Source organism: Rhinolophus sinicus, chromosome 7 (assembly GCF_057876585.1).
Source record: "Rhinolophus sinicus isolate RSI-liver-muscle chromosome 7, RSI-T2T, whole genome shotgun sequence".
In the NCBI taxonomy this organism is placed as follows: domain Eukaryota; kingdom Metazoa; phylum Chordata; class Mammalia; order Chiroptera; family Rhinolophidae; genus Rhinolophus; species Rhinolophus sinicus.
The window spans coordinates 15,709,813-15,732,514 of NC_142507.1; the positions used below are offsets into that span (position 1 = coordinate 15,709,813).

The following is a 22,702-nucleotide window of genomic DNA, read 5'->3' on the forward strand; positions in this document are numbered from 1 at the left end:
ACCAGCTGGGTATCCAAAAATTCAACTCAATTCTGAGACCATCTAACCAAAGATAGCATCAGATTCCACAGGTAAAGGGCTCAGTCCCACTTCAGATGACAATTACAAGCCCAGTTTATTACTTGTGCTTCTGACCGACTGCCTACAAATTGGAGGTTCCAATACGATCCCCTCCTTAGGTTCAATTAACTTGCTAGAATGGATCATAGAACTCAGAAAACCTATTTACTCACTAGATCACCAGTTTATTATAAAAGGATATATATAACTCAGGAACAGGCATATGGAAGAGATGTGCAGGGCAAGGTAGGGGAAAGGGCACAGAGCTTGCATACACTCTCCAGGATCACCACTCTCCCCAAATCTCTACATGTTCACCAACCCAGAAGCTCTCCAAATCCCATCCTTTTGGGATTCTATGGAGGCTTCATCAGATAGGCATGACTGATTAAATCATTGGCCATTGGCCATTGAACTCAATATCCAGCCCCTCTCCTCTCCATGGAGTCTGGAGGGATGCCACTGAAAGTTCCAACCCTTTAATCACATGGTTGGCTCTCCCAGCAGCCAAGCTCCATTCTTAGGTGCAGTCCAAAAGTCACCTCATTCACACAACAAAAGACACTTTTGATGTTCTCATCACTTAGGAAATTCCAAGGATTTTAGAAACTCTGTGCCAGAAATGGGAATGATGACCAAATACATATTTCTTATTATAAATCACAATATTATAGTACCCATGAAAATAATCCACCACAGGTGATGTGAAATCTAAAGTATAGTTTGGGGGTCTTGAGAAAACAAGACAGCTCTGGAAGAGAGACTCTCCTGATCCAACAAAAAAAAGGTTTCCTGACACCCATCTGCATTGTTACCACTGAGAGCTTGGAATCCTAGGTGGAGGGAAAAAGACCTAAATGTCCATCTGGTAATGGACAGCAGGTCAAGGTGGAGCTGGCCATAGTCATACAAGCTATCACTCTGCCCTGAATCCTAACAATTCACTGCAGGCAGCCAGGAAAGTATTCAGATTGAAGCTGAGATCTACCTCCTTTTAATGTGGGGAACTCAGAGGCTGGAGAGAAGAATATGATTCTGAGGATTGAAAACGTGGTTAAATGGAGCCTGAGACAAATTTTATTTGAAAACCCCAAAATTAAATGATTGTGGCTTTTTTCGATGCATTAAATGCCATAGAACAAATTTATTTCATATATATGGAAAAACAGACATACAAATGTATGCAAACTACATACAGAAAACAACATAACACAAATTCTCTGATCTGTAGGAATAAAGAACTACGCAGGTATGAAAACAAAATAAATATTGAATTGAATTGAATTAAAGACTATCTGGTTTTAAAAGACAATCCTTTCATTTCTCTGTGATTTAATTTTTCACTTCCCTTTGGGAGAATAGTTGCTATTGAAATAATTATGAGAAAAGTTTATGTTCCTGGAGCTCTTTTACACAGAAAGCACTGTTACTAGCATTGGGGTTCTTGGGTTCCCTAAGATAGAAATTGAAAAAAAAAAAAAAAAAAACCAGAAAATTTTCCAGATAAATTTTATTAAGTTAATGCTCAAGTACAAGGGAGGCAGCACACACAAAAGGGAGGTCCTCCAAACTGACTTGGGGGCTGGCTCTGCTTGGCTGCTTTTATAAGTGGGGACAAAGCAGGCTTGCATGAGATGACCGGCTTTTTGAAAGTGGTTGGCTTTTTGAAAATGGTGGGCTTCCTTTTCCACCTCTGTTGCCTGGTAACTATGTTTGCGCCTGCACAGTGGAGCAAGATGGCGGACTACTCATTATCGCCACGCCAGGTCATACAGAAGTCAAACTTTGATCAACTGCACAAACAGAACAGTGGTTTCAACATCTGCAAGGGAGTAAGTGGTTAGAATAACAATAATAATAATCAGCTACTTCTGCGCTTTTATGTAGAGAGTGATGGAGTGGTGGCATTCTTATGGTCAGCGTAGCCCCCATTCCTCCTGGCCATTTGGCATTTTTTGGTCCGTGGGCCCAAGTCCTTATGCTGTCCCTAAGCATTACATAAAAAATTTCCCTAAGCATTACATAAAAAATTTCCTTTCATATAAGTTCCCTAAAATGCTCACAACACCATTATTTCAGGAAACTTACTGGGCAGATAAAACAAACTGTAACTTAAACAACAAATAACGTCTGCTAAAAGAGCCATCCACTACTTAAAAACAATATCCACTTATACAATTTATCTGAATGATTTAAATTTTAAATTATTTAGGACAATTATTCAAGTTTTAATTCCTTTTCTCTACTCCAATGTGTCAAGTACCTAACATAAAAAAAGAACAATAGCTCAGTTAAGAAATAGAAAAAGTATATCTAATTATTAAAGGTAATAGTACATATGATAATTTTTAAGAAGGATGCAAGTTAATTGATTCTTACATTTTATTCTCTACTCAGATTTTAGTTCATCTTTATTCTTTTATGTTTTTATAACTATAGATTGTAAATTAATCTATTTAAATGGGATAGTATTTCACAGAAAATGGACCTCCTCATGAATCCCAGAACTCCTTACTGAGATGAAAGACTATGTTAATAAAGCAGTATTAAATTACTCTACAATAGTAATTGCTCTGCTCCTTCCACCGTAGTGAATGATAATAAAGGAAGATTTCCCCATACAAATGTCCACTGCTATTACAAAAAAATGAGACCATTGGCTTGATTTAAAATTTGGCTGTAGGGTTTACCAGTTCTAATTAACATGACTAAATCTTGATTTGAAAGGAGAGAGAAAGAGGTTAAAAAAATACAGCATGTCCTAATCAAATAAGAAGATAATTCAAAGGTCTTTATTTTGCCCATGGAAATGACTACCAGTTGAGATATATAAAAGAAAATTTAATCATGTTTATATAATCTAATATATAGGAACTGACTTGAGCTGTAGAATATAAAAAAGAAGTTTTCTGTGATTCAAGAATTCAACACATAATGGATACTAGGTCAACAGAATCAGTATCAGCCCTAAACGGGTATTTGTAATAGTCTTGAATTTTTCACTTGTAGCTGTTTATATTAATCAAATAAACAAATAAATGGTAAATTATCAAAGTGACAATGACTAATTTTTAGAAGCCAGAGACTTATAAAGCATAGCTACAGAGGAGATAGATATATACCTAGAAAACCAAGGATACTTGGCACTATATAGATGTACACCTTAGATAACTGACTGAGATCAGTTATTTCAATTCAAATGTTTTCTTAATTTGGGGAGCTCAGTCAGAGCCAGAAAAAAAATTAAGGATCATTCCCCATTTCGGCGATGACATAAATTAAGAGTTGCAGAGTAGAAATATGATTCTAACATAAATATACTAGATCTAGGTGGGATAATAATTCCCAAATTGGCTAATCAAGTAATCTCCTAAGAAAGAATCTGGAAGGAAGGAGACTGAAGACCCCCTGAACCACTAATCCATCTAATAGCAGAGTAATCAGACGCTACGTGTGCCCTAATAGTATGAATCATGAACTATACAACATCACCAGGGATATATTTTGCCAAGAATATCTAACTTGATTCTAATTAAGTTTTTAGTTCTAGTTTCAAGTTTATAGAAATACAAGAGATAAAAGAAAAAGTTAAACAACATAAGACAAATCCAGAATATGGGACACTCCACAGAAAAGCTAGCCTGTTTTTTGTTTAATAATTCTATATCATTTAAAAAAGGAGAAGAAAATTTAGAGAGAGAGAGACTTAGAAGAGTCTGTGTATCTTTTGGCATTCTAGTTCAAAAAACAACTGTAAAAGACATTTTAGAGACAATTGGGGACAACAGAATGTGAACCAGGTATTAAAAGAAAATAAGAACTTATTGTTAATTTTGTTAAATATGGTAATATTATGGTGGGTACTTTAAGAAATTGCCTTATTTCTGCAGGCTGCATATGCAATATCTAGTTGTGAAAGGGTTTAATGTTTATAATTTGTTTTATAATATTTTTATAAAGCTGTGGGTGAACTTCCAGTAATGGTGAATAAATAAAATGATTATAAGACCCTCGCAGATAACAACTATAAAATACAGCGTAAAGGTTAAATTAGGATGGTCAAAAGATCTTAAAAAGTATCCAAACACAAGCAAAAGGAACACTTAATTTTTAAAAACTGCAACTGTACCTTTCTGTCAGTGGATGCTGCCAAGTAACCAGCATTAAAGCCTCCTCTCCCATGGTCCTCTTATCTAAGTCAGAGGCTCCCAAAGACCAGAACAGATGTGGAAGCTCCTCACTGGAGGTTTGAGCTTTGAAACAACTGATGAGTCTGAGGAGCCATTTTAAGCAATGGGGAGCACTCCAGACTGTGTGGTGATGAGATCCAAACACCAAACATTCGAGAGGCTTTGGGTTTGTCACCTATGCCACTGTGGAGTAGGTGGTGCAGCTATGAAGGCGAGGCCACACAAGGTGGGTGGAAGAGTTGCAGAACCAAAGAGGGCTGTCTCAAGAGAAGATCCTCAGACACTTGGTGCCCACTTCACTGTGAAAAGATTTTTGTGGGTGGTATTAAAGAAGACACTGAAGAACATCACCTAAGAGATTACTTTGAACAGTGTGGGAAAACTGAAGTGATTGAAATCGTGACTGACCAAGGCGGTGGCAAGAAGAGAGGCTTTGCTTTTCTAACCTTTGATGACCATGGCTCTGTAGACAAGATTGTCATTCAGGAATACCACACTGTGAATGGCCACAACTGTGAAGTAAGGAAAGACCTATCTAAGCAGGAGATGGCTAGTGCTTCATCCACCCAAAGAGGTCGAAGTGGTTCTGGAAACTTTGGTGGTGGTCGAGGACGTGGTTTTGGTGGGAATGACAACTTTAGTCGTGGAGGAAACTTCAGTGGTTGAGGTGGCTTTGGTGGTAGTCGTGGTGATGGAGGACATGGTGGCAGCGGGGATGGCGATAATGGATTTGGTAACGGAAGCAATTTTGGAGGTGGAAGAAGCTACAGTGATTTTGCCAATTACAATAATCAATTTGAAAATTTTTGTCCCCATGAAAAGGAAGAAACTTTGGAGGCAGAAGCTCTGGTCCCTGTGGTGAGAGAGGCCAATACTTTGCCAAACCACAAAACCAAGGAGGCTATGCAGTTCCAGCAGCAGCAGTAGCTATGGCAGTGGCAGAAGGTCCTCATTCTGGCCAGGATACAAAGCTTAGCAGGAGAGGAAAGCCAGAGAAGTTCAGGGAAGCTACAGGTTACGACAGATTTGTGAACTCAGCCAAGCACAGTGGTGGCAAGGCCTCGCTGCTACAAAGAAGATATGTTTTAGACAACATTCATGTGTATGAGCAAAAAACAACTCTATTTGTGACTAGTTGTATAACAAGTTATTTTAGCTTCTGTTCTGTGGAAAGTGTAAAGCATTCCAACAAAAGGTTTTAACATAGAATTTTTTTTTTTTTTTTGCAAACAGGCTGTTGATTGCTAAATGTAATAGTCTCATCATGACGCTGAATAAATGTGCCTTTTTTTAAATGTGCTGTGTAAAGTTAGTCTACTCTGAAGCCATCTTGGTAAATTACCCCAACAGTATGAAGTTAGAATTCCTTCAGGGTGATGCCAGGTTCCATTTGAAATGTATTTACAACCTGCTTGAATTCAGAAGCCAATGTCTCTAGAAACCTTGGTGTAGTTGATTTGACAGTTACTCTGTTGTGACCTGGAGTTCACTGTTAAAAGTGTCACCGAAGCAGAGTCATGGAATTTATTTGGTTATTCATGATTGTTGGCACATCCTATGCAATATATCTAAATTGGATTACAGTACTAGGTAAAATTACAAATGGGAATGAAGTTTCTGTATCATCCAGTATCATGTGTAATCAATAAACAATTTAACATCCTCTTGGAAAAAAACTACAACTGGAAAAGTTAAGAATTTTGAATTTATGGCTATTTGACCCATGGCTAGGTTCAATATCCTTGACTATGCCTGCTACAATGGTGGAAAACAATAGCCTTATTAGCTAAAGATGCCAGAGAGTAAGGTCAGGTTTGGAAACTAACTGAAAAATTAAAAGGGAAATCTTAGCAGCAATGGAGACTCAGAAGGAATGAGACCAAAATTCAGAGCAAAAACTGTACAAATCCCTGGCTGGCAACTGAATTATGTATAAGGCCCTGGTGGAAAAAGTAATCAGCGACAAGAGAAAATTTTATTTTTTAAATTTAAACAGAACCAGAATTCTTAATCTGATACTTTTCTTAATTGAGGACATTTCCCAACTACAAACAGCTCATCTGAAGAAAGCTGATTCTAAATAGGCCAGAAGAAGCAGAGTATAAAGCCTGAAGCAGGTAGAGATTGGGGAGGGGGCCATGAACAGGAAGAATCACAGAAGCAAGGACAATACAGAAAAGGTGAGCTGCCCCATGCCAAAATGTTTGAATGACTGCCAAATTTTGCAGCAATGGGGATAACTACAAGGATTAGGTAAAAAGACTGTATTTGGAAGCCTTAAAAACTAACAGTAGCTGTTCACAGAGACAAAGCCTACAGTTTAAATCCAAGCAAGCTAATCATATACTAAAACAAAAAAACCAATAATACATAGAAAGGCATGACAGAGTTCACTACATTATATTATCTATAATGTTTAGTTCTTAATCAAAAATTACTAGACATTCAAAAAAAGAAAACTGTGCCCTATCTTCAGGAAAAAAAGGCAGTCAATAGTCAGTAGACTCTAACTCTAATTTGGCCAGATATTGAATTTAGCAGGTAAAGACATCAAAGGAGTTATAAATATGTTTAAAGAATTAACAAAAAATATATTGGAAGACTTAAAAAAATATTGCTAGAATAATTGATTTTCTACTTTTCTACCTTTTCTACTTTTCTCAACATAAAATTAGAAATTATTTTCAAAAGATATTATAGAGCCGAAAAGTGAATAACTGAAATTAAAAATGGCTAAATGGGCTGAAAAGCAGACAGGAAATGAGAGAAAAATAGTCAGTGTACTTGAAGATAGATCCATAGAAATTGCTCTAGCTGAAAAAGACAAAGAAAAAATACTGAATAAAAAAATAACAATACCTCAGAAATTCTGGGAACAATATGATATGGTCCAAACAGTTATGATGGGAATGTCAGAAGGAGAGGAAACAAAATGGGTGTGGGGATTTTTAAAAATAATTTCTGAAAACTATTCAAATTTGTTAGAAACATTAACTTACAGATCCAAAAATTTCAGTGAATCTCGATCAGAACAAATAAAGAGAAAAATCACCCCTAGACACATCATAGTCAAAGTCTGATAATCAAAGATAAAGAGAAAGTCTTTAAAGCAGCCAAAAATATATACATTACATACAAGAAAGCCACAATAAAATTAATAACTTCTTATCAGAAATTATGAGAGCCAAAAGAAATTGAAATGACATGCTCAAAGTGCAGAAGAAGAAAAAAACTGTCAATCAAGAATTCTATATCCAGCAAAGCTATCCTTCAAACTGAAAGAAAATACATTTCAAATAAACAAAAATGCAGTGAATTTATCCCTAGGTAAAAAGAAGAGTCACTAGGAGAAGTCTGAAAGGGGTGGGGGGGATGCTATTAAATAGCAACTACACAGATCAACAGGATAAAGAGCCCCAGAAGTAAATATGTAGTAAGTACTATATATATATATATATATATATATATATATATATATATATATATATATATATATATATATATTACACACACACAGATTTATGACATACTTACATGAACTATATATAATAAAAATAGCACTGAGAGTTGGCAAATAAAATAAACTGCTTCAAGTTATCTGTATTTTACCTGGAGTAATTCAAATGTTAGTTCTGAATTGATTAGAGCTCATTTGAAGATATATATTGTAAACCCCAAAGCAACCACTAAAAAAATAATACAGAAAGACATAGCAAAAAGCCAAACAAAAACAATTAAAATGGAATACTAAAAAATAAATGATTAACACAAAAGAAAACAGAAAAGGAAGAACAGAGAACAAAATAAAAGACCAATATAAAATAAATAGCAAAAATAACAGACCTAAAGTCACCATATCAATAATTACATTAAATGTAAATAGACCAAATACTCCAATTGAAAGTCAGAGATTGCCAAATTAGATATAAAGGCAAAATCCAACTATATGTTCTCTGTAAAATATGTGCTTGAAATACAAAGAAACAAACACATTAAAAATGAAAAAACTGGAAACAGATATGCAGCGCAAAAAGAAAGCAGAAGAAAGCTGGAGTGGCTATATTAAATCAGATAAAATAAACACCAAAACAATGAGTACTGCTATGGACAATGATAAAGGATTCAATACCTCAGGAAAAGATAAGTTATAAATATCTGGGTGCCTAATGAAAGTACTTCAAAATATACGAAGCAGTAACAGAACTAAGGGGAGAAACAAACAAATCTATAATCATCAAGTCTTTAACACGCCTCTTTTCAGTCACTTATTTAAAAAATAGACAAAAATATCAATCTTTTTGATAGACCTAAATGACACTAACCACTATCTTCACCTAATAGACATTTTTAGAAACCTACACCAAACAACTGCAGAATACACATTTTTTTGAAGTGCACATAAAGCATTCACCGATATGGATCATATGCTGGGCTATAAAATAAATCTCAATAGATTTCAAGATTTAAACCATATAGAGTATGTCTTCTGACCACAAGGAAGTTAAATTAAAAGTTAACAAAAATAAATACAACATTTAGAAAACCTTCAAATATCTGAAAAGTAAACAACATTAGTCTGAAAAATCCATGGTTCAAAAACAAACACAAAAAACAAATTAGAAAAAAAATAAATGAGAACTTACTGTGATATGTAAGAAAATCAATATATAGAAGGAAAATATTAAATGCTTATATTAAAAGGTCAAAGAGGTCTCAAATCAATGATCAAAACTTTCATCTTAAAAATACTAGCAAAAGAAGAGCAAATCAAACCTAAGCAAGTAGAAGGAAGAAAATAAAGATAGCATAAATCAATGAAATATCATATAAGAAAAACAACAGAGAATCATCAATTAAATCAAAACTGTGTTTTTTTGGTGGTGGTGGTTTTTTTTAAGATCAATAAAATTCATAAATTTTTAGCTCAAGTGACCAAGAAAAAAGAAAAAAAAACAATTACCAATAGAGAGGGAACTATCACTTCAGACCCTACAGACATTAGAAGAATAGTAAGGGGATATTATGAACAACTTTATGCCAATAAATTTATAAATAGATTAAAAGGCTACATTTCTTGAAAATAACAAATTATCAAGGTTCTCTCAAGAAAAAAAGTAGGTAACTTGAAAAGTCTATGTCTACTAAAGAAATTAAATTGTTTATTCACAGATTACATGATTAGCTATGTATAAAGTCCTAAGTAACCTACTATCACTAAGAAGTGCATTTAGCAATAACAAGATACAATATACAAACATTGTTTTTATACACTAGCAGTGAAAAATTGGAAATTGAAGTAAAAATAGTATTTATAATGAATCAAAAGTTATGAAATATTTAGTATAAATTTAGAAAATATATGCTATAATGTACACTGAACACTAAAAAATATTGCTGAGAAGATGAAGGAAGCCCTAAATAAATGCAAGGAAACACCCTGTTCATGAATTTCAAGATTCAATATTATTAAAATATCAAATCTATCCAAATTGATCAACACAATACCAATCAAAATTCCAGCAGACTTTTTTGTAGAAATTGACAAGCTGGTTCAAATAATTAATATGGAAATGCAAAGGACTTAGAGTAACCAAGTAATTCTGCAGAGGAAGAACAACATTAAGGACTTACACAACATTATTTCAAGACTTGTATTATATTAGAACTACAGTAATCGCAACAGTTGTAGTATTTGCATAAAAGACAGTCAGAGATCGATGGAATGGAATAGAGTGTCCATTCATATAAGAAGTAAATTTATTTTAACAAAGATACCAAACTAATTTTACGGGGAAGCAATAGTTTTTGTTTGTTTGTTTGTTTGTTTTTTAAAGTTTTTATTGGGGAAGGGGAACAGGACTTTATTGGGGAACAGTGTGTACTTCCAGAATTTTTTCCAAGTCAAGTTGCTGTCCTTTCAATCTTAGTAGTGGAGGGCGCAGCTCAGCTCCAAGTCCAGTTGCTGTTGTTAGTTGCAGGGGGTACAGCCCAACATCCGTTGCAGGAGTCGAACCAGCAACGTTGTGGTAGAGAGGACGCGCTCCAACCAACTAAGCCATCTGGGAGCTCAGTGGCAGCTCTGCTCAAGGTGCTGTGTTCAATCTTAGTTGCAGGGGGCGCAACCCACCATTCCTTGCAGAAGTCGAGGAATCGAACTGGCAACCTTGTGGTTGAGAGCCCACTGGCCCATGTGGGAATCGAACCAGCAGCCTTCTGCATTAGGAGCACGGAGCTCCAACTGCCTGAGCCACTGGGCTGGCCCCGAAATAATAGGTTTTGTTTTGTTTTGTTTTGTTTTGTTTTGTTTTGTTTTGTTTTGTTTTGTTTTGTTTTGTTTGTTTTGTATTACCAAACATTGCTAGAACAATTTGATAATTATATGCAAATTTAAAAAAGGTCTCAGATCTTCACTTAATATCACATATATAACTTGAAATGGAAAACTATAGAACTTCTTGAACACAGGAGAAAAATCTTGCTGATCTTGGTTTAGCCAAAATTTCTTTATTATCAAAAAGCATTACCTATAAAAACAACATGATAATTTGAAATCCATCATAACTGAAAACTTTTGCTCTTCAAAATTCACAGTTGAGAAAATAAAAACGTATGCCACAGAGTGGGAGAGAATATTTGCAAAATATACATCCAATGAAAGACATCTCTAGAATTATATAAAGAATGCTTACAACTCAATAACAAGAAACCCGATTTTTAAAATGAGCAAAGATTTAGACAGATACTTCACAAAAGATGGTATACAAATGTCAAATAAGCGTGTGAAAAGATATTCAATGTAATTAGTCATTAGAGTAATGCAAATTAAGATACTACTACACACTCACCAGAATGACTAAAATTAAATGCTGACATAACCAAGTACTAATGAGGATATGGAGCAACTGGTACTCTTATTCATAGCTGGTGGGAAAGGCAAATGGTACAGTCACGTTTGAGTAGTTTTGAAGTTTTCTTTAAAATTAAATACACAGGGCCGGCCCGGTGGCTTGGGCGGTTAGAGCTCCATGCTCCTAACTCTGAAGGCTGCTGGTTCGATTCCCACATGGGTCAGTGGGCTCTCAACCACAAGGTTGCCAGTTCAATTCCTCGAGTCCCGCAAGGGATGGTGGGCTCCGCCCCCTGCAACTAAAAAATTGAACACGGCACCTTGAGCTGAGCTGCCGCTGAGCTCCCAGATGGCTCAGTTGGTTGGAGCGCATCCTCTCAACCACAAGGTTGCCGGTTCGACTCCCGCAAGGGATGGTGGGCTGTGCCCCCTGCAACTAGCAACTGGCAACTGGACCTGGAGCTGAGCTATGCCCTCCACAACTAAGACTGAAAGAACAACAACTTGAAGCTGAACAGCACCCTCCACAACTGAGATTGAAAGGACAACAACTTGACTTGGAAAAAAAAAGGCCTGGAAGAACACAGTGTTCCCCAATAAAGTCCTGTTCCCCTTCCCCAATAAAAAATAAAAAAACTAAAATTAAAAATTAAATACACACTACCCATATGACCCAAAAATCCCACTTCTATGTTAGCCAAGAGAAATGAAAAAAAGTCCACAAAAAGACAGGTACCCAAATGTTCATAACATCTTTATGCAGAATAGCAAAAAAATCTGGAAATATCCAAAATGTCCATCAGCTACAGAATGGAAAACTTTAGTATATCCTTATAATGGAATAGTAATCAGAAATAAAAAGGGAAAAAAAACTGATATGTTTGACAGCATGGATGAATCTCAAAAGCATTAGGCTGAGAGAAAGAAGCCAGATGCAAACTATGATTCCATTTATATGAAACTCTAGAAAAGACAAAACTATAGAGAAATAAAGGAGCTCAGTGGTACACTGGGATTTTGATGGAGGAAAGGAATTGACTTCAAATGACCATAAGAAAATTTTAGGGTGATGGAATGTTCTGTATCATGATTTTGGTGGTTGTCACATGACTGTCTATATTTGTCAAAGCTCATAAAATTATTCACCTAACATTGAAGAATTTTATTGTATGTAAATTACACCTCAATGAAAAACAAAAATTCAAAAACCTAGGAGTAATACAGTTGTATAAATCTAAAACATGCAACAAATACAATAAAATACCAAATGTTAATAAATTATTAAATTTAGATGATGGATATATGAAAGATTCATTACATTCTTCTTTCCATTTCTCTGTATTTTCAAATTGTCTTTGTAGAAATATTCTTAAGGAAGATGTTGAAATGATGTGAAAAGACACCCAGGTGAATGTCAAAAAAAATAAAATTACATATATATGGAGAGAGAGCGAGCAAAAAAAAAAGTATACACATTTTAAGAATGAAAACTGTATTAAGATGAATACAAGTCACTTTTGACTTCTGCAATTACAAGAGGTGCTCAAAGTGGTTACTACCATCAGTGTAATTTTAATACCCAAATTGCATTGTTTTTCCTTTCTTAAAAGATGTATCCTTTTTTGGGCACTATATATATATATATCTTTACCATCAGTTATTTCCACCATTACATATAGTGGCTTTTTGGGATAAGTTTGTGACCCCAGCTAAGATTGAACTGCCATATCTCTTGAAGCTATTTCCAATGCTTTAAAAATAAAATAAAATAAAATAAAAATCTCAGAAACAAAGAGAAAATCAGGTAGTAAGATCAGTATTGCTATTTTAACAGTGTGAATGATTCCTTTATTCTTTTTTCTTTCCTTTTCTTTCTTTTTTTGTGCAAAATTTCCAGAAACATCTTTTGTTTGTTTGTTTTGATGTTTTATTTCTTTTGGTGGGTTTCTTTTTAGCATGATTATTCAGATTATTTCCCTTTTTTATTTCCTTTTTAATTAATCAGTTGGTCATCCTATTTTTAGAAAACAAAGGTGTGAAAAAGAACATGTTTCACCTCTCTCACTCTCTAAAGCAGTTCTCTAAGAAACTGGATAAAGCAAAGAAAATACCAAGGCTGACATTTAACAACTCAGACTCTGGTTTAAAAAAAAAAAAAAAAAAACTCCCTGAAACTCAATTATATTAGATACTCATTAAAATTAATGAGAATGTTTCTATTCTTACCTGTGAAAATCTTTTTTTTTTTTTTAAATGCATGGTTTAGATAGGAAAATCTTTAGTCTTGCAAGTATTCTGTAAGTGTTAAGAAGGCTGGAGGGACCATATGAAAGTGAGAATGTGTAGAGCTGTGTGAAGAAAAAAACCTAAAATTGTTAAGAGTATGATGGGTAAAAAGAAAAAAGATATCACAGTTTTTCTGCTTCTGCCTTTCTACCAGTCTTTCACTAATGTTCTCAAGTGAAACACTCTTCTGAAAGTTTAAACAAAATCAATATTTTCTTTTATGTCAAATACATAAAAACATATTTTCAGAGGGAGAATTTTCTAGTTATCTACTTGTCATGGTGGAAATTATCAATATTTGATGTTGGTGGGAGGAAACGATTTACTTCTGTTCATGTTTTCAAATACACAATTTTCTTTTTTTAAAAAGTTATGGTATACACAAAAATTATCATACCTTCTGTCTTCTTTCCCTAACCTAATGGAAGGATGGGAGGAAGGAAGGAAGGAAGAAGGAAGGAAGGAAGGAAGGAAGGAAGGAAGGAAGGAAGGAAGGAAGGAAGGAAGGAAGGGAAGAGAGGAAGGAGAGTTCAAACTTATTAATGGAGAGAATTAACTATAGCACCCCACACAGAATAGAGAAAATAAATACTAATACCTGAGAAATGAGGACTAAAAGAATAGCTAAGACTGAAAGTCTCTCAAGTTAGACCTTGAATTCCCATTCAATGTCATTGTATCCTCTTAGCAAATAATTTTACTACAATGCTTCAAACACAGTCAAAGCACTCTTGAATTCTCTTTAGAAGTCCTTCACTTGTACCTCTGAGGCTGTCAATGTCAAACTAGAAATTCAAGGTCACTCAGATAACTTTTTCCCTTGACAGTACCAACTGCTACTTTTACTTGCCTCCTTTTACCAAACAATATATCACCAAAAGAGATACGAAAATTCTAACATCAGGAATTTTATATTTGTATATGTGCTATCTTCTTACTAGACAAATTTTTACCACATCCTAGAACTATCCAGGAAATTATAGAAAAGTCACATGCAAGATACAAATTTTAAACGCGTGTTATCTACATATAATTTAAAAGATAACATCAAAGGCAGTTTCATCTCACACTAAGACAGAAAAAAATATTTACTGAACATGCTATGCAGATGGCATTGGGCTAGACACTGTATAACTTACAGAAATGTACAAGACATGATTCCTATTAAGAGTATTATTCTGTTAAAGAGAAAGATTTGCAGACATAAATCTCCAGGCAGCAGCGTAAGCGGAGCCATGGGGCAAATCCATGAGTAGATGGCAAAAGGATGGTATAATAACAATAAAATACAATGCTCCTTCAGAGGCAGTGACCACTGTAACCTGTGGCCAGTTCTGTGGAAGTCCTCAGCCTACGAGTAAGGCAGCACTGATTGAAAATCTGTGCTATTTGAATAGTTTGTCGTACTGGGAAGGGCACAAAATTCATGTTAGTCCCATTTGGTGTGAAAACAGGCTCTGCTGATCTCACATTCAGCATTAGTAAAATAAAAATAATACTCCTTTCTCAATTCATTAAATCAAACAATATAAACAGAGTGAATCTCAAATACGCCAAATGTGATTGTTTAAGTTAGAAACTATTTTATTTACCATTATTACTGGATCCTAAGTATTGACTATGGGATTCCTGTCCCTTGAAAATCTGCTTATTCTAGGCCCAAATCTCAATTCCATGGTCATGTAAAATAGAGAATAGTTCTCATCATTGCTGTAGGAGCCTTTCTCATGCTTGCCACCCCCGTCCACCTGGGCATGAAGCACAAGGAACCCATGACCCTTCTCCTAGGTTCCACATTCAATCCACTGGCTTCTATGCAGAGGTTGTGCCGAAGAATGGCTTGGGGAAAGAAAAGCTGCATTATCCCAAACTTGTAAAGTTCCAGTCTCTATTAAAGTCACCCAAAATAATCCTGCAAGTGAAGTGACAACAGCCATCCTGCTAGCTACCAGGAGTGGGTTTGCAAGTGGTCCCTGCTCTACTTTCTGTGACCAGGCTCCCCTCAATGGAAGCAAATCAAGGGTTTGGTCTCAACCAGGGCCCTTCTCAGGGGGACGCTGCTCAGACCTCACCCTGCGATGCACCTTCAGTTCCCCAGGTCTAATTCAGGGATTCAAGTCACAATCAATCCTACTGTTCTGTCTTATTCCCTGAGAGCTTAGTTGCCTCTTTTTTGCCCTCTTATTTTTGGTTTTGCTAATAGCAAAAATTGAACATTTCCCATAAATTTACCAGAGCTTCTTCTCTGGTAAACATCTCTGTAAACTTTTCACACTCATAGCAGCATGTTCTAGCAGAGCTCGATTTTTCCAAATGACATTGCAAAGTAATTTCTGGTACAGTTTGCTATAAAGGTATCTCAATGGTGCACATGTATGAAGAAGTCTTTTCTCCTAGCGTGTGGTCAGGAATCGACCAAAAAAAGTCCCAGAAACTTTTAGTTTACCAAATATTGACTATTTGCAGGCATTTTGCCATAGAAACAGACCCTGGAGGACATGGAGTCAAGTATGATTCTTAATATGAGACCCAACAAACTTCAACTGTTGCTGCTTCTGCGCCTCCTATGCTGTATCATTTCAGCGGTATATTTTAATAACGACTCAAATTACCCTCCACTATCTAAGGCGCCTTAAAGCTCCAAAATGTCTCCAGTTGCTAGAACAGGGTCCCAATTATTTAGGAGCCATCTATCTGGTCTTCAGAAAATTCTGTTTCCTCACCTAAAGCACTTAATAATAAGAGTTTGCTATATACCATGTTTCCCCGAGAATAAGACGTAGCTGGGCCATCAGCTCTAATGCGTGTTTTGGAGCAAAAATTAATGTAAGACTCAGTCTTATTTTAATATAAGACTGGGTCTACAATATAATATAATATAATATAATACAATACAATACAATACAATACAATACAATACAATACAATACAATACAATACAATACAATACAATACAATATAATATCAGACCGGGTCTTATATTAATTTTTGCTCCAAAAGTCGCATTAGAGCTGATGTTCCAACTACGTCTTATTTTCGGAGAAACACGATACCAGGAACAGTAAATTGCGCTTTCCCTATACTGTATCATTTAAATCTCATAATAACCCTGTTAGGTATTTATTGGTATCGTCTCCATTTCCCAAGGGAGGAAACCAGGACATAGAGAAGTTCAGAAAATTTCTCAAGTGACAACCAGAATTCCAAGTTATCCCGTTGTACAAATAGAATTGTACAACAATATCCCCTGTTGTACAACATATAATTGTACAAAAATAGAGTTGTACAACATAGAATTAAGAGAATTTTATAACAATTAACCTGGTCCTGAACTCATCAAAGCATGTTTGCCATGGTCCTCCTAAGAAAGATTCTTTTTTATTAAATAAAATTGAGTGCCCGTCTAAATCAAACAGCAGCTCCAAACATCCTCTGCACTGGTTTCTCCACAAGAAAATTTCTTAGGCCTCAAGGAGTAACACTGCAAAACATTGAGTATGCTTGTGTCTTTATCAGAAACATCTAGAGTCCAACAGACTATCCCATTAAATCTTTAGAACTGAACTCATGATGAGTCCCACAACTTACCAAAAAGTGGCATTGGTACTCCCAAGAGCACCTTGTCTCAGGTGTGGCCGATTCGACTCTCTTGCATCAATCACTCTTGCAGTAATTTCACAGTCACAGGGAGGAGGCACTTCTGGTTCGATCTAGGGTTCATCTAGTTCAGTAATTCCATACAATAAAATGCATCTCAGATGAGAGCCAAGGCCTCCTCCCACCTAAAAAAAAAAAAAAAAATTGAAAACTTGACATAAGTCCCATTTCTATGTTTTTGTGACAGCTAAAAGTCTATTTTATGATTTCTCTGTGTTCCTTAGTATAGTAGTTAATTTTATGTGCCAGCTTATCTGTGCTAAGGGATGCTCAGATAGCTGGTAAAACATTTCTGCATCAATCTGTGAGGTTTAGGGGAAGAGATTAGCATTCGAATCAGTAGAATTAAGAAGGGAGGCTCTCACCATGCAGGTGGGCATTATCCAATCCCTTGAGAGCCCAAATAGAGCAAAAAAGGCAAAAGATGGAGAAATCTCTCTTCATGAACTGGGACATCAGAGCCAAGGTCTTCAGCCTTTGGACCCCTGGGCTTACACCACTGTCCCCCAGTTCTCAGGCCTTAGGCCTCAGACTGAAACTTACACATCAGCACTGCACCATGACCACCCCACCCCCCACCTCCCACCCCCTCACCCCCGCCATTTCTCAGGCCTTCTGACATGCCCTGAATCACACAACCAGCTTTCCTGGTTCTCCAGCTTGCAGACAGCAGAATATGGGACTTCTTGGCCTCCATAAATAGGGGAGAGAATTCCTACAATAAATCTCCTCTCCTATCTGTCTCTATATACAGTTGACCCTTGAACAATACAGGTTTGATTTTTTCACCTGGACTTTTTTCACTAAATTCAGTCAGCCTTTCGTATTGGCTGGTTTCCTATCCACAGATTCAATAAACTGTGGAGTTGGGGTGGTCGGTTAGCTTAGTTGGTGTGGGGACAGAGCCCCAGAGAGTAGTTTACAGGCTCTCGGCCTCACGTGAAGGGGTACTGGCTCAGGTGGTGAATGGCCGTCGGCTGTGGCTGATTGGCCATTGGCTGTGGCCGGTTAGCCGATTGGCCGCTGGTATAACTGCTGCGACTACGGAGGACTGCCAAGGATTGCCGAGGAGCTGAGCAGAGCTGAGCAGAGCCGAAGAGAGCGGAAGAGGAGGGCCGAGAGAGAGGAACAGAGGAGAGAGTGGAGAAGAGTCGTCGGTCGGTCGGTTGGCGGAAAAGCAGACGGCAGGTCGGCGTCCGGTGGGCCCAGCCTCCAGTGAGACCGTGGTGGTATGGCTCTCCTACCTATGGCTCCGTGGGTGTTCCTTTTCGGCCTCACCATATCCTGCGTTCTTGTGTGGGAAGCGGGAACAGAGACCCCGCAGGCCGTCCTGCCTGAAAGATGGCGCGGGCCTCCGCGCACGACAAATGGCGCAGCGAGCAGGGTCTCCCGCACGACAGTTGGTTAGAGAGTGGTGCTAATAACACCAAAACTGCCGGTTTGATCCCCACATGGGCCACTGTGAGCTGCACCCTCCTTAAAAAACAAAAACAAATGTGGAGCAAATACAGTATTTTCATATTCCCAACCGCAGATTCCCAGACTTGGACTGAAAACACTCTACAGTTGGTTGAATCTACGGATGTGAAGAGTCTGACGAGTTGACTGTAGTTAAGTTTTGGGGGAGTCAAAAGTTATATGTGGATTTTCTACTGCACAGGGGTCGGGCGTCCCTAGCCCCCCCCCCCCCCCCACACACACACACACAGATTGTTAAAGGGTATATGTGTATGTATCCTATTGGCATTGTCTCTCTGGAGAACCCTGACTTGGGATTATTTTCTAAGGCTTCAATCTGCCTCCTTGTTCTTAGCTCTTCCTGAATTTAATTAGATATAAAGCCCAGCCATTCATTGATTTCAATTTCATTAAAGATTTGAAAGTGTTACAATGAGAAATGCTTGATACAAATATCCATCTTGCTTGCTCCATTTTCCCTCTTTCCTTTTTTACATTCAGTAACATTCCACCAAAATTCAGACCCTATAGGGTCTTACTTATTATCTCAAGCACTTTTCGAAATGACATTTCCTTCCAAAAGAAAGGAAATAATTTTCAACATAATTTTTTATTTCATTAGATTGTTATTACCACAAAGAGGAATACAGTCTGATTCATGCCTATTTCTTACTTTTGTAATAGATTTGGGTGGATTGGCAATGAAAGCACAATAAATTAAATGTCAGTCCTTTTCTGTTATTTCTCAAAAGGTTATAGGAATATATTTTATTTTTAATCTTATGAAACGTGCATGATATTTCTGTGTATTTATATGAGGTTTGAGCTTATAAATTTATGTACAGAACTGTAATATCTCCACTGTCTTTTCATTCTTTCCAAAGCAACAATAATATCGAATCTGATTTCCATGGCTCTCAGTATTTGTTTAAATATACCAGAAATGTTTCAATTTTTAATTAAGATTAATATTTTACAAAAGATGGTCTTTTCTGTATTATACATATTGTATTTGAACAATATACTGAATACACACAGAAACCCCTCATTCTAACATCAACCTGCATTCTATGTTATTGGACTAGATTGCTGAGGCAGACTGATATGTTGAGGGTCATGAAGAACACCCTTAGTTTCCACGATTTGGTGGAAGGACTCACAGGACACAGGAAAACAGTTATTGACACAGTTACAGTTTACTGCAGTGAAAACATACAGATTCAAATCAGCAAGGAGGAAAGGCACAGAGGGCAGAGTCCAGGAAATACCCAGGCACAGCTTCTAGTTGTCATGTATCTCCCTGCGGAGTCATGCAGGCACGGTGCATAATTCCCTTGGTAACAATGTGTGACCACACATGCTAAGTGTTGCCAACCAGATCGTCTCACCTGAGTCATCATGTCCAGAGATTTTATTAGAGGTTAGTCACATAGGCATAGAGCATCTGTGCGACTGACCTTAGCTACTCAGTCTCCAGTCATTCCCTCCAAGAGCTCAAATTGAAAGTGTGGCTCAAAGCCGCAGACATACAGAAACAGGTGTTCCTTATAAATCAGATTGTTAGCATGGACTGTCTCACATGGCCCAAGACCTCAGGTGTACAAAGAAAACTATCAAGTAGGATACTCAGAGGTCATCTCCCAGAGGCCAGGCCAAGGACAACTGAAGACTTTGGGAATGTACCGGATTTGAATAACTCAGGGCTACTGAGTTAACCCTTCCCTGCACAGCTGAACAACAGCCCTCAAATGCATCCAGATTCTAATGCCTGGAAACCATGGATGTTATCCTATATGGCAAAAGGGATGTTGCATATATAATTAAGGTAATCTTGAGGTGCAGAAAATACCCCAGATTATCTAGGAGGGTCCTAAATGTAGCCACAAGATTTAACTATAGTGAGATTATCAGATTTAACTATAGTGAGACAGAGGGCAATATGAAGACTGAAGCAAAATCTAACGTGCTGGCTTTAGAGAGAGAGAGGAAGGGGCCATGAGCCAACAAGAAGAATGCAACTAGAAAAGGCCAGGAAAAGGTGTCTCTCCTAGAGTCTTTGGAGGGAGCGCAGCCCTGCCAACACCTTGATTTCAGTTCAATGAGATGTATTTCAAACTTCTGACCTCCACAATTGTGCTCCACCAAGTTTGTGGTCATTTGTTGCAGCAGCCATAAGACACTAATACACCTGGGCACTAAACTTTGTAATGAGATCACTTTGGCATTTCAATTACTAACTCCTCTTGGAAGTCATTCTTTCATTTCATTCATTTCTAAAAGAGTGAAATATTACAGCAAGATGTCAGTATATACATGAACGTGCATGCACATATTTAAAATGCAAATGATCATAAGTACAAAACATTTCAAGAATTTGAAAGCCTAAAGAAATAGCAGGGAAGCTACCCTAAACCAGATGGCTAACTAATGGATTCAGCAGTTGTCCTATAAGGATATTAAATTCAAATATCAAAAGCTGTAACATCCTGAGTACTCTGACTTGAATATAAAAAATAATTGCTAACATGGAAATAAAAAATTTAAAAAAAAGTGAACTGGCGTCACATGAAGGGTAAGATAATCAAATGATGTGGGAAATATCAATGAACTTCATTTACTGTATTCCTGGCCTGAATTTCCATATTCTATAATGAACCTTAAATCTACTCAAAATATCTTATTCCCTGTTTTTAAAGATAATATGATCAGATTCTACCCTTGGTGATTTCCCCAGGTTTAGTTAACATACATGTCTACTCCTCTGTGCATATAGAGTAGATACTTTCCAGTTCTCATTCATGTACACACATTTTAACCATTAGATTAGAAGAAGTGTTTTTACTCCAGGTACACTGGTAAATCTTTAGTCTTTTTCTCACTAGTCAGATTTACCTGTATCTAACGATGCTCACTTTTTATAATTCATTAATTTCTTTTTTAGTCATGATCTAAGCCAGTGGAAGTCAAGTAACCAGAATGATTTTCCTAAATTCTATTTTTATGGTAAAAATGAAATTGTCAAATAATAATTTTTAATATTAAGTTAAAATAATTTTAAAGAGTTAGGAGGGATGCTTATCCAATCTCTCCCATTTTTAGTCTTTACTATACTGTAGATTTTCATAATTCACCATGCATATTACACAATAAAATAGTGATTTCTGAATCATCAAAGACAAAATTATGTGTAGAATAACTCTAAAATGTATCATATTGTGTCAAATTGTTTGAAAATTGATAAGCCATATATGGACTATATGTCAACAATTAATAAAGCAGAATATTCATTTTTCCAAAACAGCCTAATTTGTGACATTTGTAGCAGTCACTCAATAAATGTTAGTTACAGTTACATGTTAATATATAAGATGTGATTTAAAAAAAAAAAAAAAAATATATATATATATATATATATATATATATATATATATATATATATATGGTGAATACTGCTGCAGAGTGCCATCCAATGGAAAGGTGATATTAATTCTGTGATTTTTTTTAACCTTGATGGAATTGTGCGAGCAGAGTTTGTACCCAGGAACATTATGGTGAACTCTGAATATAAGGGCTTATTAGAGCATTTATTAGAGCAAACGGCCTGAGAAATGGGCAAATGGTTTTATCCTCCATCATGACAATGCTCCATGTCACACATCGCTTCTGGTATGGCATTTTCTGTCAAAAAACATTATGGTGTGTCCTCATCCATCTTATTCACTGGATCTGGCCCTGTATGGCTTCTGGCTCTTCCCCAAAGTCAAAATGACCATGAAAGGAAAAGGTTTTGAATCGATTCAGGACATCGATGTAGCCACGACAGTGCAACTAAAGGCACTCACAAAAGAGGACTTCCAGAACTGCTTCAGAAAGTGGCAAGAACAACGGGATGAGTGTGTTCCAAGAGAGGGGGAGTATTTTGAGGGGGATTAATGGCAATGTGTCTTTTACTGTAGTAATTTTTTTTTTATTTAAACATTCACCATATTTTTTATCACACCTCAGACTTTAATAAATATGCACTCTCTTTAAGGAAATTTATAACCATTTCTGTCAGAGATCTCAGTCTTCATTACCCCCACTTCATTGAAATTTGGAAACAAAAGCAACAAAAGATTAGGTAGCTTGGCCACCTCTCCCTGCAAGTTATTAGCAGGGTCTAAACATAGTTACAATATTTCACAAAAATACTTACATATATTTC

The 22,702-nt window shown here is 36.5% G+C and overlaps 1 pseudogene; it reads left to right on the forward strand.

The window, feature by feature from the left end:
- Positions 1-1,796: 1,796 nt before the first annotated feature.
- LOC141568642 (heterogeneous nuclear ribonucleoprotein A1-like) lies at positions 1,797-5,452 on the forward strand (annotated as a pseudogene).
- Positions 5,453-22,702: the final 17,250 nt, after the last annotated feature.